We start from the raw sequence: 19,764 nt of genomic DNA, 5'->3' as shown, positions 1-19,764 counted from the left end.
TCTTGTATTTATAGCACCCACTCATTGAGACCGAATCGAACCCCTATCTGGATTGGGAGTCCTTGTCCCGTTCCAACTTTAGTTCGAACAACCCTACTCCCATTAGGACTTTGAACTTTCCCCCTTTCGAGGCTTTATTCCTCGCTGGCCGAGAATCCTAGTTGCACCAGGACTTCCTCAACCCTTTTTATTTATCTGGACTACTCCTTCTTAGGATAGGACTCGACCGACCCTGCTAACTGGCCCGGAATCTATCAAGCAGCCCATAATATTTGACACAGCTTTGGGCCGAGCACAACCCTATGCTCGGCCCAACAATATTATTTATGCTCGGCCCAACAATATTATTTCGGGCCCAAACATTGCCCCTTCGCTTCTGAGGACACCGAATGTCAACCTTTGGTCGGGTTTCGACCTTGAAGAAGCGGAACCATCTTTTGCTTTTTAGACTTCGCTGTTCTTGATAACCATTACTATGCACATTTATGGGATATGATTGCACTATCCTCGTTACTCCCGACGTATAGCCACGTGTCGACTCTCTGCCAATCCTAACAACTTTCAATCATGGCCCTCGAAAACGTGCACCCACCGAAGCATCTATTCCTCATTAATGCATTAAAACCGCCGCCGCACGCAATCGTGCGTCCTGGATCCTTGAAAACCCCGATCCTATCCTTGCAAGTTCCCAAATTATCCGAAATGATTGGGGCCATTTCCCGGTTAAATTTCCCCAGTGCTTTCAAATACCAAACGTTTGATCTTCTTTCTGAAACGCCTATAAATACCCAAATTTCTACCATTCAGATCCCACGCTTTCAGAACTTTTGAAATCTTCCATTCGCCATTCCTGCTTGCTCAAACTACGCGCCCTCAAGTTCATCTCTTTGAAACCCCCTTTTTAAACCTACGCACTACTCTATTCCTTACCAATGGCCTCCTTCATCTCCAAGCTTTTCGACGAGTGCAATAAATGCAAGGACTTCATCGACCAGAGCGCCATCAAAATGCTACGCTTCGAAAATGATCTAGCCACCACTCACCAAATTCTGGGTCCATTATTTAAAGATGCAGTGCCATCGTGCATCACCAACCTTCTCAAGGAACAATGCTTAACACCCTTGCTGCAGGGGTTCGATTGGTCGAAATGGTGCTTCGCATGGCCCCAAGGAGCTTGTCCCTCGACTACTGCAGCCTGGGCCGCCCGGGTCGACTGAATGAGCGCATTCTTCGGCAAAGAGTGGAAATCTCTCGGCATTTATGATGCCATCATGCTCTCGACCATGGAGATTACCATGGATAGAGAACTGCTCATGGCGGCCCTGAGTTTATGGTGTTCGGTTACTAACCCTATGATCATTCCTTTCGGCCCTCTCGGTCTCACCGTCCTTGACATCTCGGCTATCCTTGGGACTTCCCCGTCTGGTCTCCCAATTGATGCCGCCATTTCCGAATGCCCCTCGCCTTTCGACCTAAAAGTATTGTTCGACGAACGGGCCGTCGAGACACTCAGCCGAGGCGATAGGGAGCCTTCGAAAGAAGAAGTTCAGAAGCTACACAAGAACTTCTTCAACTATAACACTCTTATCCTCCACTTTGCCGGCCGAGGCGAGGAGAGCCTTAGGAAGTGAGAACATGAAGTCTTCCTATTCTACTGGTACAACAAATTCATTTGTTGTACCAGGTCGAACAAATGTTTGGTCGAGAATATGTCGGTGGCTCAGGCCCTGGCTAGTGGTCACTCCCTGGCGCTCAGTCCGGCCATCCTTGCCAATCTTTTCCGCTGTTTGGCCGAGACGACCATCAACAAAATCGACCCGCACCAGAACGGACCCCTCTGGGTATTCCAACTCTGGCTGCAGGTTTACTTCTCCACTCTTCGGCCCGAGGTTCCCGTTTTCCAGCATACTGCAGCGCTCGGCCCTGAACTAGCCTCTCGACCGGCGCCTCCTCACCGGGCCGATGAAGTCTTCAAACACTTCTTCGGCCTCGACGTCTTCTCCGACGATGAGTTCCTGGTGTGCCAGCATCAGGAATACCCCGCCTCGATCAGGCTTCCGACGGCAGCGTGGGCCGAGACCGAAGATGTTGATCTTCGTCAACATTAGGGATCATTCGTACTGGCCCGCGACCTTCCCCTTGGTTGCGATGCCCGCCGAGCTAGCTGGGAGGTCTATCATCCCCATTTCGTCGCCCGGCAGCTCGGCTACCTCCAAGGTTGCCCCGTTCCCCTGCTCGCTTCTCGCTCCCTCTTAAGTCGAGAACGCCTCTCTGGTTCCTCCGAGAGGGAGTGTAAGACGACGGAACAGGAGTTTCAGGACAAGTGTAGAAAATTTCAGCTTCGACCGACCGTTCCTAAATCTTTGGGTACCGACACCTTTAGGGATTGGTGGGACGAGTACACCCGTGACTTCTTCGGCGTCTCAGTCGAAGACGTGGTAAGCAGAATCTTCGGCGACCAGCCCAGACAAGCTCCTGCGGGCCAACCCAAGGAATCGACCCAAGGTACATTGTCCTTTCGTCCTTTGTACTTCAACTACTCACCCCTTGTTACTGATTAGTTCGTTATCTCAGGCGGTCGTGTGTTGAGGAAGGCGGAGGTGGTCACCGCGGCGGTGGCCAAGAAAAAATTGGTCCCCACGAAGAAGACCATTACTACCGGGCGGACATTATCAGCCAAGCGCCCCCACCAAGACGCCGAAACGGGGGATGACGCTCTTTGCCCTTCAAAACGTGTCAAGAAGTTGGCGAAGAAAGGCAACCGGGAGATTCATGTTGTTCCCAGCGACACCACAGGGACAACTGCTCCTGCCGGCTCTCCTTCCATCCCGACTGCCCCGGCTTCGGCGGACCCCCTTCCTCCAGCCGTTCCCACGACTGGGGTTATGGCCGATCTGACCGTTGTACCAGCTACAGCTTCGGAGCCGGCCATTGCGCCTGCCTTGGGGAAAAAGGCCGCACCTGTTAAGGCATCCCCCATCCAGCGACCGACGGTCATTCTGGAATAGGTATGATTCCACCGCTATCCTTTGTTTATTTAGCCTTCTAGTCGTAACAAAAGTTTCCTCAGGACGACGAGAGTGACGAGATCCCGCTGGAGCGTCACCCTCGACCAGCCAACTCTTCTCCCATCCATCTTCCTTCTGTGGTCGAGGCAGCCGTCCAACCGGATCCCCCTATGGCGGATCGTAGGAAGAAGCCTCTGGCCGATCCTGAGGCGACGGCCAAAATACCGTTCCATCCGCAGGATGAAGACCTCCCAATTCCTCCACAAGAAGTTTCCTCGGCCTTTGTAAGCCTTATTTCTTTTTTGTTGATTTTATCATGACGCACTTGTTCTTAAAGAAATATTAAATGTTAGGTGCCCGAACGTTCATTTCACCGACAATTTTATGCGCCGATAGGCGTTGTCTATATTTCCTAGCCATCGTCGTGGCCATCAAATGTAGATAACCTTCATCGGCCGCGTGAATTATGAAGCGGTCTTAGGCACTGGGCTCGGCCATTATGTTCCCTGGGTTTGAGCAATGACCCAAAGGGCATGGCCGAAGTCTCCTCCCAGCAGGTCTAAAAACAATCCCTTTGTCATGCACTACATGCATTTCACATCTTATTTTCCTTTACGAATTTTCCTTTATGTGCAGACTTCATGGGAAGTAGAGCTCGACGCTCTTCTTCAGAGCACGACTGGTGTGGCTGGCTCCTCTGCTGCCCCTGCCGAAGCAGTAGAGGCCGTGCCCGAAGCCCAGGCTTTTGTCAAGCTACACGAGCTCCTGTCCCTTTCTGCCTCCCAAGTCCTCCAATGCAAGGGTCTTGACTCCGTTAGGGAGTGCTTAAACAACCTTGCCAGCGACGGTTACCTGAGCACGGAGAATATCGCTTATCTTACTGACCTTCTGGAGCAAACTCGGCAGCACTTCAGTATTTTCGAACAAGCTCTATGGGCCGAGGACGACTTGAAGGCGGCCAAGGTTGCTCAAGAGGCTGGCCGAGCGGAGTTGGAGGTGATAAAAGCAAAGAAAACGCAGTTGACCGAGTTTGATTGCCAGATCTCTGACCTCCAGCGTCAAATTGCTAAGCTTCAACGGCAAAGGTCCACTGCTGCTTCAGAGCTTGAGAGGGACTTTGAGGTGAATAGAGCTCGGCTTACGGCATTCGCTGCCGGCATGCGGCATATCCAGCAACTGCAGCTCAACAAGAAGATGAGGCAGGCTGAGATAATTTTGAGCGAAGTGAAGTGGCTGGAGTTGAAAGCTGCCCTCGAGACTTTCCTCCCTTCGACCCCCTAGAAAATTATTTTTACTTTATTTTAGGAGCCTCTCGAATGTATCTGTTCACCTTTGTTACGAATTAATACAATGGTATTTATTCTTGCATTTCCCACGTGACTGGATAATACTTTTTCAAAAATTTTCCATTAATCGGCAATTTGTGAATTAAACCGGTCTGATCTCTGAGATGATATGCCCCCTTGCCGAGAACTTTGTGAACAATGAATGACCCTTCCCAATTTGGCGACTATTTGCCAAACCTGGGCTCCTTAATCCCAATAGGCAACACCGTTTGCCAAACTAATTCTCCTTCGCCGAACGTTTTTTGTCTGACGCGCTAGTTATACACTCGCTCGACATTTTTCTTCTGTGCTATTAATAAGTTACCCGCGTCCATCCGATTTTCTTCCAAGTCTTCTAATTCTTGTCGCATAACTTGACTATATTAGGCACTAAACAAACTACTCTGCTCGATCACTCGTAATGAGTTTATACTCAACTCGACTGGTAACATAGCGTCGTGTCCGTATGTTAACGCGTAAGGAGTCGTTCCGTTGGCCGACCGGGGTGAAGTTCGGTATGCCCATAATGCTTTGTTTAACTTTAAATACCCCAGTCCAGGCCTCTCTCTTACCCTTTTTTCGAGAATGCCAATCAACACTTTATTGCTTGCCTCAGCCTGCTCATTTGCCTGTGGGTAGTACGGCGTAGATTGCTTAAGTCGGATATTCAGACTTGCCGCGTATTCCTTAAACCTGTCGGCCGTGAATATGGTGCCATTGTTGGTTATGATCGTTTCTGGCACGCCGAATCTGGTCACAATATTTTCCTCTACGAAATTGCATACTTCTTTGGCCGTTAGTTCGGCGTATAATCTTGCCTCGACCCACTTAGTAAAATAGTCAGTTGCTACTATTATCCACGCATGTTTTGCCATCCCCGACGATGGTGTGATTTTGCCAATTACGTCCATTGCCCATCCCCTGAACGACCATGGTTTAGTAACCGAGTGGAGTAATTCGGCCGGGGCTCTCTGCACGGGTCCATGAATTTGGCACGGTATGCATCTCCGTGCATATTCGATGCAATCCTTTAATATACTGGGCCAAAAGTAACCGTGTCGTCGAAGCAACCAGAGCACCACAAATTCCTTCATGTACCTCAGTCATTGCTTGGGCAGCCTCGTGTGGGCCGAGGCACAATAATAGTAACCTGTCCTCACCATTTCGGTATAATTCATTTTGGTATGACACGTAATTCGTGGCAAGGACCTTCGTTCTTCAGTCGTGTTTCCCATCGGGGTTATCAAGGTATCGTAGCATCGTCTTTCTCCAATCCTCTGGTTGTACCTCGACGGCACATACTTCTATGGGGTCTCCCCGTTCTAGTAAGGATGGTAGCGACATCACCCTTGTGCGTATTACGTGCTTGCGCTGGAGAGTTTGCTAATTGACCAAGGCTGGGTACGATCGCAGACTTGTGGGTGTTACTTGGCTTAGCTTGCCCCCCATGAGTTGTGCTCTGGAGGCGATTTAGGCGAGTTTGTTGGCGTCCATGTTGTGAATATGCGAAATATGCTCAAATGTAATCCATTCAAACGACTCGGCCAGATAGGTAGCGACCATGTGATAAGGCGCTAAAGTACAACTCATGCAACGGAACATGTCGTTGAGTTGGTTAATCACGAGTTCAGAATCACCGATGACGAGAACGCGAGATGCTCGTAAATCATGTAAAACGTGGAGGCCGATGATGAGAGCTTCATACTCGGCCTGATTATTTGTATAGCTGAAATCCAACTTGAGAAAAAAATACCAGCGGTATTGGTCGAGTGACTGAATGGTAATACCAACACCAGCTGCGGTCGAAGTACTGGAACCATCAAAATGCATAGTCCAATGGTTATCGCGTGTTGTGACTAAATCGATGTCAACGTCGCTACCCCCAAAACCATAAGGAGAAGGGTGTTGGGCCAAGAAATCGACGAGAGCTTGGCCTTTGACGGCCTTTTGGGGTACATACTGTAGACTGAACTCGGATAACGCGAACGTCCATTTCCCAATTCGGCCTTTGACGATAGGCCTAGTGAGCATGTAACGAATCACATCTGTTTGGGCAATGACCTGCGTAACAGATGGGAGCATGTAGTGCCGAAGTTTTGATGCGGCGAAAAACAAAGCTAAGCAAAGTTTTTCGACGGGTGAATAATTGAGCTCCGGCGAATTCAGATTGCGGCTGAGATAAAAGATAGCTTGTTCACGCCCCACATTGTTATCTTGCGCGAGAAGACAACCAATGGATTCGGCGGCTGCCGAAATGTACAGTTTAAGGGGTTTGCCGCGACAAAGTGGAATTAGTACGGGTGGTATGGAAAGGGCCACCTTGATTTGCGTAAATGCCGTTTGATGTTCTTCGCAACATTCAAACTTGTCAAAATCCTTAAGTTTGAGGAGCGTAGAAAATGCCTTCATTTTGCCGGCCGAATTTGCGATGAAGCGGCAGAGAAAATTTATCTTCCTGAGTAATGACTGAAGCTGCTTCTTTGTTGTTGGGGGTGGTGCGCTAATGATTGCGCAGGCTTTATTTTCGTCGACTTTAATGCCTCGATGGTGCACCAAAAACCCTAAGAAATTACCGGCCGAAACACCAAAGGCACACTTGGCTGGGTTCATTTTGACATTATTCTTGCGCATGCGAAAAAACGCTTGCCGCAAATCATCCAGGTGCGTTTGGCGGCGCTTTGATTTTACCACCACATCATCGATATAAACTTCAACGATTGTACCGATTAAGTCGTGGAATATCGTATTCATGGCTCGTTGGTATGTGGCGCCAGCGTTCTTGAGGCCGAATGACATAACTACCCATTCGTAGGTACCGAGTGCCCCTGAGCAGCGGAAGGCCGTCTTATGGACGTTGGCTTTAGCGATAAAGATCTGGTTGTAACCGGCATGGCCGTCCATGAAAGATAGCAATTCATGATTGGCTGCAGCATCAATTAGCAAGTCTGAGATTGGCATTGTGTCTTCATCCTTGGGAGTGGCCAGATTTAGATTACAGAAATCGATGCAAATGCGAAGGGCTCCACTTTTCTTTAACACCGGGACGATATTGGCCAAGCATTCGACGTACCGAGCGGTCCTAATAAACCCGGCTTTTAGAAACCGAACTAATTCGTCCTTGATGCCCAGTTGTACTTCGGTCGAGAACCGGCGTGGGGGTTGTCGAAAAGGCTTACACTCGTCCTTGATGCGTAACTCATGTTCTACAAGGTTTCGGTCGAGGCCTGGCATCTCATGATAGTTCCACGAGAAACAATCTCTAAACTCCTGAAGCAATTTACAAAGCTCGATCTTCATAGAAGGTGGTAGTAACGCATTGATAAACAATGTTCGAGGATCATCGGCTGTGCCAACATTGATTTCTTCCAATGGGTCCTTAACCTGAGGCCGATTGTCTTCGAGTTCAGCTGGTGCAGCCTGAACTTTGTCAAAAGATAGAACGGGGCCATTATCTGCTTCGGCCAAAAATTCGATTAAGTTTATGCCGGAATGTGGTTGCTTGGCAATGGCATACCAATGGGCCAGCAGACGTTTCATTGTCGATGAAACTGCGGCTTGACGCCTTTCTTGCTTGGTGGCGTCAATCATCGGCATCAGTAAGTAAATCTGCCAAGTCGAGTCTCGCCGAATCCTGTTGGACAGTCTCGGCTCCTACCTCAATAGCTTTTTGTACCGAAATTCTCATCGGCTGTCCATCCTCGTTAAAACCCTGGAGGGTGATATAGCCGACGTGATCATCGTAATAGCGAGCCTGAATCATGTTGGTTTCAAATGGCTGATTATCGGTTGGGTGCACTACGACCGATTTGCCGTCCCAAAAGATGAGAACTTGGTATAGTGATGAAGGAATGCAACTAGTTTGGTGGATCCAATCGCGACCGAGCAATGCATTATAGTCGGTCTTGGAGTCAATTACAAAGAATGTCGTCATGTGGTGATGACCGACAACGCTGAATTCCAACAGGAGCACTCCTTTGGTCTAAGACTTATCGCCGATGAAGCTGTTCATAGTTATTCCTGACGGGATAAGCTCATTATCAGAACGGCGTAAGATCTTCATGACGGACATCGGCATAATGTTGACGGTGGCTGCTCAGTCGACAAACACTTTAGAAATGGGAAATACTTCGATATGAGCCGTGACGTATAACAGCTTTAGATGTTGAAGATTAACCGAGGGGGAACGGGGGAATAGTTCGACCAAAGCTGCCTTAAGGTTGTCGTCGTTTCGGACTTCCCCATCGTCGTCGTTTGCGACGAATTCCACTTGTGTTGCTTCTTCAGCAACTATGTCCCCATCCAAGAAATTTGACTGATGGGTTCTTGGTTGGAACTCAGCTGGTAGGATGTGGACTATACTGATCTCCATATGTTTGAGGACCGAGGGACCCATCGGATCGTGGTCGTCGTCTTCCATAGAAGTAACCATAGTATCAGTCGTTGGAGCATCCTCAATCGAACTCTTGAGTGCCTCGGCGCGAACCGGCTTCTGAGGTATGTTGACCGAGTCTATCTTATTCTGGCTGTCTTCCTCGACCATGTTTAATGCCAAAGATTTATTTTGGTCCTGTATTTTACGGGCTCGTTCTTCATAGGCGATGCAGGCATTCCTTGTGTCTAGATACGAATCCAAACGCGCCACCCTTTTTTCCTCATCAGCCATGAGGCCGAAGAGAGATACAGCCAAGAAAACTTCAAAATGATATCGCAAATGTTGAAGGTCTTCGAGAGAAAAAGGTAATTCAGTGGTGTCGATATCTGTGTAGGGATCGACCTCAAAGCTGATGACCCGAGCCTCCCGTATATGTTGGAATCTAGCTTTTATTGCTGGGTCGGAAGTTTTCTAGATAATTTGCTCGGCATCAGGGCAAGTTAGTGCTAGGTCGAAGGCTTCCTGACACGCCTTGGGTAGTTCGTACAAGTTATTGGCGGAATATTTCTTATGAAACTCCCGTATGTACTCCAAGGAGTCACCGAGGAATGAAGGGTGTAGATTGCGTCGTATTTTGATGAACGGTTCGAGCGGTGGTAACGGAGACAGTTTCCTTTCGTCATCTTGTCTAAAATGCTCGAGACGAGCTCTCGTCTCCCCAGGCCGGAGAAGGAGCTTGATGCGTTTCTCGGACTCTTCAATGTGGTCTCAAAGTCAGGATATTCGGGGTTGGCCGATCATCAATGCTTTCCACGGCCTCTTGTAGCTGCCACTGGTTGGCAGGGTTGGCCTGCGCTTCTCGTCGTCGAGCCATGCAATCTATCCGTTGGCGACGACGTTTTTGAGATTTAGACAATGCCGTATATAGGCCAGTTGAAGAATTGTAATTGTACCAGCGTTGATCTGGTGTCCTGGCGGTTTGAAAGTTTTTCAATCGACTGGCGAACCCGAACTGCTGGCATTACGCGAGTAATAATCCTCGTTATAGAAAGGTACGTCAAAGTCAAGACGCCGCCTGACGGGGGCCTGGTCTTTTGTTCGTACCTGTGGGCCGAGTCTCTCGAACACTTGGTGTCGTGGACCATTACTAAATTCCCTTGGCGATTTTGTAAAGGTCGTAGATGGTGGGCCTGAAGTTGGTATCGAAGATGTCTTCTTTCTAAGTTCGACTGGTGTTTTACAATGGTTGCATAAAACCATTGATTCATGAGTTTCCTCGGAACTCGACCCCGTCATAAGCTCATTGATGGTTGGCCCCGAGCGTTCCGTATGTGGTGTATTTGAAAACAAATCAATCTTCAGTCGTGGTTGACCATTTTGCTTACGGATATGCTGCACCGGGCTATATTCGGCCTTCCCTTTTCCTTTGTTTTTAGGGAGATGAGCATCCACCATACCAATTGTTGTTGAGGGGAAGGGATTGACGTCGATCGCCATCTGTTTCTCCGGGAATTTTAGCTTTCCTTTCTCGATCTAACTTTGAATTGTGTCTCGGAATACAACACAATTATTGGTTGCGTGCTTATTAGAATTATGATACTTGCAGTATATTTTTCCCTTCAATTATCATTGGAGCATGCTGATGGAGAATTTTCTGCAATCCAAAAAATACTGGAGTTTGATAGAAACTGGGGTCCCTGCAGTAGCAGAATGAGTGGATCCTACAAAGGTACAGAAGAAGACAATCGAAGATCTAAGGCTAAAGGATCTTAAGGCAAAGAATTATTTGTTTCAAGCCATCGATCGATCGATCTTGGAGACAATTTTGAAAAAGGATACAGCAAAAGACATTTGGGACTCCTTGAAGCAAAAATATCAAGGCACGGCTCGAGTCAAACGTGCACAGCTGCAAGCTCTTTGCAAAGAGTTTGAAGTACTCCACACGAGGGTGGATGAGTTTGTTAATGGGTACTTTGCTCGAACTCTCACCATTGCCAACAAGATGAGAGTGCACGGTGAACAGATGGGTGATGTGGTGGTCATCGAGAAGATCTTAAGGTCCATGACTCTAAAGTTTGATTACGTTGTATGCTTCATTGAGGAATCAAATGATATAGACAGTTTGTCCATTGACGAACTTCAAAGCAGTCTGTTGGTTTATGAGCAAAGAATGTGTAGGCATACTGAGGATGAACAAGCACTACAAGTCACGAATGATGGAGGACGAAGAGGAGGCCGTAGCTCTTACCGCGGAAGAGGAAGAGGACGTGGTCGATCGGGATTTGACAAATCCACAGTGGAATGCTAACACTGTCACGGGCTTGGCCATTTTCAATGAGAGTGCCCTAAAAATGAGAAACAAGCAAACCTGGCCGAGACAAGCGAAGAGATGCTACTTATGACGTACGTGGATGATAACAAGTCTAGCAGTGACTGTGTGTGGTTTCTAGATTCAGGGTGCAGCAATCATATGAGTGGCAAGAATGAGCTTTTCTGTGATCTTAATGAAGGCTTCAAAGATTCTGTTAAACTAGGAAATGATGCAAGCCTGACAGTGCAGGGAAATGGCAGTGTTCAAATGGAGATAGATGGACTCATACATGTGATTACTGAGGTATTCTATGTACCATATTTGAAGAATAACCTACTGAGTATTGGACAACTACAAGAGAAAGGTCTTGCAGTTCTCATACAACACGGAGCTTTTAAAATCTTTCATCCTGAGCGGGGCTTAATCATTGAAACTGTTATGTCACATAACATGATGTTCATTCTCATTGTACGATGTTAGATAAGGGAGCAAAAGTGTCTCGTATCTCTCGTCACGGAACAGTCCCAACGTTGGCACTGTCGATATGGTCATCTAAGCTGGAGTGGTCTCAAAGTTCTTCAACAGAAGAAGATGGTGGAGGGTATGCCACAGCTCAAAGTTACTTCGAAGGTTTGTGAAGATTGCTTGGTGGGGAAACAACGAATGGACTCTTTTCCTAAGGAAAGCACGTGGAGGGCGTCAGGTATTCTTCAGTTAATTCATGCTGATATCTGTGGGCCAATCAATCCAATATCACATAGGAGGAAACGGTATCTCATCACCTTCATAGATGATTTTAGTCGTAAAACTTGGGTGTATTTTTTGGTAGAAAAGTCTAAAGCTTTTGTTGTTTTTAAGAACTACAAAGCTAGGGTTGAAAAAGAAACAGGAGTATACATCAGGGCTCTTCGCACTGACAGAGGAGGAGAATTCACATCACAAGAGTTCACTAACTTTTGTGAAGTGAATGGCATACGAAGACAACTCATAGCTGCATACTCTCCCCAGCAAAACGGAGTTGTCGAGAGGAAGAATCGGACAATTATGAACATGGTCCGGAGCATGCTTTCAGGAAAGAACATCCCAAAAACATTTTGGCCTGAAGCTGTAAATTAGACTGTGCATATTCTTAATCGGAGTCCCATACTTGCAGTAAAAAGTAAGACTCCAGAAGAGGCATGGAGTGGAAAGAAACCATCAGTGAGTCATTTTAGAATCTTTGGATGTATTTCTCACGTCCATGTACCAGATAACAGAAGAATAAAGCTTGACAACAAGAGCTTGAAATGCATATTCCTTGGGGTGAGTGATGAGTCAAAAGCCTATAGATTATATGATCCGATTTCTCAAAAAATAATTGTGAGCCGAGATGTTGTTTTTGACGAGGATCAAAGTTGGAAGTGGGAGGCCTGTTACACAAAAGATATTGCAGCAGACCTTGAGTGGGAATCAGATGAGGAAGAGGGTAAAGAAAATGGCGATAATGCAGAGGGATCAGAAGCTAGCAGCACTGAGGAGGGTGAAAGCAGTGAAGCCTCACTTCATGAAGAGACTATGGAGAACTTACCTCATGGGGCACGATATGAAGACCACCAGTATGGATGCGAGACTATGTAAGTGGGGAAGGTTGCTCCGAGGAGGAAGACTCCAACGTTGCATGCATGGCTGTGGCTTCAGAAGATTCCAATGTTGCAGGCATGGTTGAGTTTCCTGATAGTGACCCCATCTTCTATGAAGATGCAGTTAAGAATGAGAAATGGAGGCATGCCATGAACTTAGAGATCGAGGCTATCGAAAAGAATGAAACATGGGAACTTACTACGTTACCCCCTGGAGGCAAAGTTATCGGTGTTAAGTGGGTTTACAAGACAAAACTCAATGAGAATGGGGAAGTAGATAAGTATAAGGCGTGACTCGTTGCAAAAGGGTACAGTCAAGAGTATGGGGTAGATTATGCTGAGGTATTTGCACCGGTGGCTAGACTCGACACCATTCGAGTCGTGATTTCACTTGCTGCTCAAAATGGATGGATGCTCTATCAACTAGATGTCAAGTCTGCGTTTCTGCATGGAGAGATAAATGAAGAAGTCTTCGTTGCTCAGCCTCTTGGATATGAGAGAATAGGACATGAACACAAAGTATACAAGCTTAAGAAAGCCTTGTATGGTCTCAAGCAAGCTCCTCGAGCTTAGTACAGCTGGATAGAGACTTACTTTGTCAATGAAGGTTTCAAGAAGTGTCCATATGAACACACTTTGTTCATCAAAGCAGCGGATGGAGGTAAAGTTTTGATTGTTTGTTTGTATGTAGATGATTTAATCTTTACTGGAACAATGAAGTTATGTTTGAAGAATTTAAACGATCCATGATGATAGAATTTGATATGACTGATCTTGGAGAAATGAAGTTCTTCTTGGGTATTGAGGTGTTGCAACGGTCAGATGGGGTATTCATTGGCCAACGTAAATATGCACAGGAGGTGCTTAACAGGTTCAACATGGATCAATGCAATCCAGTGGATAATCCAGCAGTTCCAGGGTTTAAGTTAAGGAAGGATGAAGGTGGAGTAAGGGTGGACAACACCTTTTACAAACAAATTGTAGGAAGCCTCATGTATTTAACTGCTACACGCCCTAACATGGCATTTATAGTAAGCTTGATCAGCAGGTACATGGAGCGCCCTACTGAAATGCATTTACATGCGGCAAAAAGAGCGTTGAGGTATGTGAAGGGAACCATTGGCCTTGGGGTGTTTTACAGGAATGGAGGAAATCAGGAGCTTCTGGGATACTCGGACAGTGATTATGCAGGGGATCAAGATGACAGAAAGAGTACTTCAGGTTATGTATTTCTAATGAGTTCAGGAGCTGTGTCTTGGTCTTCAAAGAAACAACCAATGGTCACTCTTTCCACCACTAAGGCCGAGTTTATTGCCGCTGCATCTAGTGCTTGTCAAGCTGTCTAGTTAACGAGAATCTTAAAGGAATTGTGTCATGATCAGTGCAAGGCTACGGTGCTACTATGTGACAACGTATCAACTATCAAACTTTCAAAAAATCCAGTTCTGCATGGTCGAAGCAAACACATTGATGTCCGCTTTCACTTCCTGCGTGATCTTACAAAGGAAGAAGTTGTAGATTTGGTTCAGTGCTCAACCCAGGAGCAAATTGCAGATATTTTCACAAAACCGTTGAAGCTTGAAGATTTCTTGAAGCTGCAAGGCTTGTTGGGCATCTGTGCTTATCCGAGAATAAACTGAATGGTGATAACATTCAGTTTAAGGGAGGATGTTAAACTTGTTGGGAGTCTTTTAACCACTAGGGTTAAGCTTCCTAGTTTCTAGGTCAACTTTGTAGTCGTTAATAATTCCTATTATTAAGGAACCAGTATTGTTTCACTTTCAGTCTTTAACCCTAGTCAGATACCACGATTCTAGGTGCTGTAAAATCGTGGGTTGTTACTTTCATTCAGTTATCTTGTAAGGCTATAAGTAGTCTGTGTTATCTTTGAATGCAATAAGATTATTCTCCCAGAAACCAAGTGTGTATTGAACTTCCTTCTCTCTCTGTCTCTCGAAGATCTTTCTGGTTTTTTAACATTGGGTGCGCAGAAAATTAATGAGAAAAATAAATGGAAGCTGAATTTGATTGACAATTTAACGGACATTATTAAGGTTGAAGAGGAAAAGGATGCAGAGACGAATTTTCAAAAGGTTAATTCCGCACTACGATGTTTCGGATAAGTTTTGGAGTTTGAAATCCATCAAGACCAAGATTTTGGTAAAACCACTTTTGAAGTGAGTGGCCGAAAGTTCACATATTCGATTGGATATGCTATGTTTGCTTAAATATGTATCACTTCTCTATCTGTGAAGGCAAGCTGCACTCATGAAGCTGGAGTCAAAATTTACTCAGTGAGGGTGGATTCAGTACACTCCGAGGCATAAATCGGAACAAGGTTGGGTTTGCCATCGGCTATAACTTTGCCCGTTCGTTTTTTACTGTAGTGTATTCACTTGCAAGACAAAAAGAAGTATATTGATTTTAAAAGTGGTTCTGTACTTGATTCAGAACAATTTTCTAACCTGCGGACAAAGTAAATTTTGTGAAAGTTGTGTTCTTGGCATATTAGTCATTATACCGTTTCAAGGTAGATAAAATCGATAGTTTTGCTGTATTAACCTTTGCATTTATAACCTATACAATGAATTAGAGAACATACAATCAATGACCTTTCCTGGCAGAAGCAATGTGATTTTTTTTATGGTTTATCGGAATGAAGACTATGTAGTATAGTTATCTTTAAGCAGCTCATCTGTAAATTGTAATAGTAATTTCTTTCACATTGGACTTGTGCTCCATTGATCTTGTTAGTATCTTGATACTGTTGTAATTTTAGATACTCGACGCAGAAGAAGGTTGACTGTTCTCCGACTCACTACATTGATTTATTGAACTCCCGTATGCTAAATGCTGACATAAATCCATACATGCAGATATCTCCCTTATCAACGCTGGAATCATCTTTTGAGGCTCTAAATGTAAAAAAGTTTGACGTGATCGTTCATCCTGTGCTATCCTTATTACTAGTTTTATGTTGTGAGATGCGAGGCCAAGTTTGTGATACAATTTGTTTGTATTTTCAGTTGCATTTGCAGTTGATCCCCTCTATCTCAGACGTCTGCACAATTTGATGAAGGCGGGGCCAAGGGTCTTTTAATGAATAATCTTGGAGTATATGGTGGATGCAGAGTGCTCTTTGACTCCTCGGAAGTACCACGGATGCGCATAGCATCTGATAATCAACTTGATAAATCAGATGCCATTGATCTTTCTTTTGCTGGTGGTGATTTGCGTTCTCGTTACTCTTTTGGTTGACTATAAAAGTTCTATTAATATGTGGTTTAGATAATATCATGGTGAATAATAAGTTGAGTAGAATATATAATTTGGTAATTGAAGATTAGGGTACATGCTCACTCGTGAGTGTTTCATGCAATTAGGTTGAGAAAATATTGGCATTTAAACCATATTTCAAAAGATTTTTTTTTCTTTTTTGGTAGAACCTTGGTCGCGATGACATATGGATATATTAATGGGAAGGTGTTATTGGTACTTCAAAAATCTCATTCTACACTTCTGTGTATTTTTCTTTCCTAACATAGAAAATTTGGAGTGTAGAATGAGATTTTTAAAGTGTTAATAATAATTCCCATATTAATTCCTATTTAAGTAGGATTATATCAAATATATAGAGTTATATCAATTCCTATTCAGATAGAAGTCATATACTAATTAGAAATTACATTTCTATACTACAAGGAATAATTCCGAAAAAGGTTCCAGATTAATTAACTTTGATTTAACACATCCCAGCCTACCTACATATCAGTGGGTATGTATATGAATTCTGCTCACGGATTGATGTCCAGTTTAAAGAGACGCCTTAATATCCAGTTTAAAGGAAAATTCTCACTCGACGACGCCATGCATTGTATACAGTATATACTCTGCATTTATAAAATGGAAATGGGAAAGATTGTGGACCATGCTTGATGAAGACTCCCAAAACTGACTCAGTTCTTTTTCCATTGCTATGGCCGTATGAATTTATGATTTTTAAGCCTACAACCCACTCACTGAACCATATTAACTGCGTTTGCGGTTGCAAAGCTGGCACCATTAAATGTGTACGAAAGAAAACAATTTCTGATCACGGTTAATTCTAGTGGTGCCCAGAACGTTTAAAAAGAAGGTGGGACATGGCTGCTATCACTGTTGTGCAGAATTCTAGTGGTGCCTATAACGTTTAATAAGAAAGTGGGACATGACAGTTAAGTTGAACGTCATCAGTGGGCACGTCATCAAATCTTCCAATAATTTCGTCAAAATTTTTTTGGATGTGACTAGAATACAACAACTAAATGATACAAATATACCGCTGCGTAAAATTTGGTGACAATGAAACAAAGATATAAAAATAAAACTTTAGGATAAATTGCGGTTTGATTATTTAAAATTAGGCAATTAACCAATTGATGTTAGATTGCAGAATCAATTATGTCAAATTTAAGGATAAATTAATCATTTCATCCTCAATTGTTACTTGTTAATAATAGAAAATAAGCGAGTTAATCAATATATAAATTATCAACAACCACATTTTGACCAAAAAAAAATATTAACAGCCACATCATTTAGTTTACAAAATTTAATCTCCTTAACAATACCATAAAAGAAAAGCATTTAATTAAATATTCATATTAGATGTTATGTTCTAATTGGTTGTTTGTTAAGAATCCATACATTTAGTGTGGACTCAATTATAGATAATTTCATCACTTTCCTGCTTAGACCATCTCCAATCATTGGCTTAAAATCTAAAATTTTTAATTCAGAAAATTTAGGTTTTAACCCAAAAACAGTTTTTTTTCTTCAACCCTTATGGATTAAATTTTTTAGCCCGAGAATATTAGAGAATGAATTTAGGATAATTTTTTTTCTTAAAGTAAATTTTTTTTAAACAAAATTATGTAGACAATTCTAATTTAATTTTATGAACATTTTAATAAAAAAAAATATTCAGATTCCAAAAAATATTGAAAAATATCTAAACTGATACCATGAAACTCGTGGAACACCATGAAGAATATGAAACACATAAAATAATTTTTTTTAATTACTTTAGCCGTTAAATTTAAATTTAGACCCTCAGATCCTTTTTTTTTTACTGTTGGATTTGATCATATTAGATCTTAGTTGTTGGATTCAATGAATTTATAAATATAAAACTGAAAAAAAGTACATATATATGATGAACTAGCTCCACTAACCCAAGAGGAATCTTGAGCTAAATTTGCTCCAGAAATGAGTTTTGAGTTAAAACTCATATTTGCCTCAAAGGTTGGAACAAGTTGGAATAAATTTAGAACCTAGAATTTGAGTTTTACTCCAGAGTTAGAGTAGGCCTTAGTGATGCTCTCGATCTCAAATCAGTCTCACTCTCAAAAGTTCAAAATCGTCTCATCAACCCACAGACGCAAAATGGTAGGATTATATCAAACCCATAGATGCGAGGTCATGCAATTGATACAAGGCATTTGCTGAAGCATTGGATGTGTTGTAGGTTTTGCTACAAGTATTTACTGCCCTAGAGTGATATTATCAGAATGAGAACGCATTTGTTGCCTTGCTGGAGGTGCAGAGTCCCTTGGAGGCTTGAATATGCAACTTGACCTTGCATCCAGGAAATGTTTGAAAATGGTTTGAAATAACGTTTTCGAACTGTACGTTTTTCTTAAAAATATTCTGTGTTTGAAAATGGTTTGAAATAAGGTTTTCGAACTGTATGTTTTTCTTAAAAATATTAATGGTGTTGGTAGGAGGAGGAGAAGAGAAGGTGGGGTGAGGGGGTGAGGGGTGTGAGAAGGAGAAGACAAATAATTTATTTTTTTCATTTTGTATGTAAATGGTTTGAAACCAAATCGAAACTGTTTGAAATTGTTCGATTTGATTTCATTTTGGTTTTAGTTTCAAAACCATACCAAATCATACCGCAAAATTTTTCGGTTTCACTCATCGAACTGAACTGTGCCCACCCCTACACAGCAGTACCAAACAAGCTTTAAGCTGGACTGACATAGAATAGACCAAGCTGGACTAATTTTATGAAGCTTTTGGTGTAGTGTCAGACTAAAAAGTAAGATAATTAACAAACTTTAATATTATATTATGGGTAAATCATACAAAACTACTTCAATTATGGGTCTAACCACAATCTCATATCTCATATTTTAAATATTGTAATGTCATTACTTATGAGTTCATTGCAATATCACACCTCCATCAACTTTTTTGTTACTTGTTGACGTGTCAAACACACGCCTCACTACATCGCCAACTCGAATAAAAAATGATTTATTATTTATTTAACAATTAAAATTAATTGAAAACAAATAATTTTGTCCCCCCACACCCTACGCCCCCCCGCCCCGCCCCCCCCCCCAACCCTCCGTTACCTCATTCCGTCACCCCTCAGCCCCAGCTCCCTGTATTTCAACCCCCGCCGCCAGCCCACAACATCTGCATTCCTTCAATTCCTTCAGTTCAAGAGATCCAATATGTTGGTTCGGGTTTTCAAAGAGAAAACTAAGGGGGTGTAGTTAAATTAGAATTTGGTGGGATTTTAATAGATTTTAAAATCATGGTGTATTCAACTATGATTTTGGAAAAGGATTTTAAAAGAGTTTGAAATCATGGTGTAGTCAAATTAAGATTTGAGAGGATTTTAAAGAATAAATCCAAATCCAGATAATCAATTAAAATTTTTACAAAGTCCACCTAAGTTTATGTGTAATGAGAATCCTAAAGATTTGCTAGGATTTCAATGAATGGTGGATTTTGATGGATTTAAGAGTGAGGGGTATAAATATCATATGCCATCAAGAATCCCATCTTCCCCCCTCCGATTTCTTTTCACATAGAAGAAAACCCTTTCTCATATCTCATACTTCCATCTTCTTCATACTCATCCGTCATGGATATTTTTTTAACTAGCTCAAATTCGCAAACAAATACTACGAATTGTAGGTTTTTCTGAATTTTTCCCTTAAAGAAAAAAAATCTCAAATCCCCAATTCAAAATCCTCTATCAGTGCCTACACTTGCATTCTCCAGCATCTCAAGAGCATCCTCAACTCTCCCCTCTCTGCACAACCCTCCAAGTATCATGTTGGAAGTCATGGTATAA

The sequence above is a fragment of a genome, unplaced genomic scaffold (genome assembly GCF_019419815.1).
Source record: "Pyrus x bretschneideri cultivar Hongxiangsu unplaced genomic scaffold, Pyrus_bretschneideri_v1 Contig13, whole genome shotgun sequence".
NCBI lineage: Eukaryota > Viridiplantae > Streptophyta > Magnoliopsida > Rosales > Rosaceae > Pyrus > Pyrus x bretschneideri.
This window is presented reverse-complemented; position numbering follows the sequence as displayed.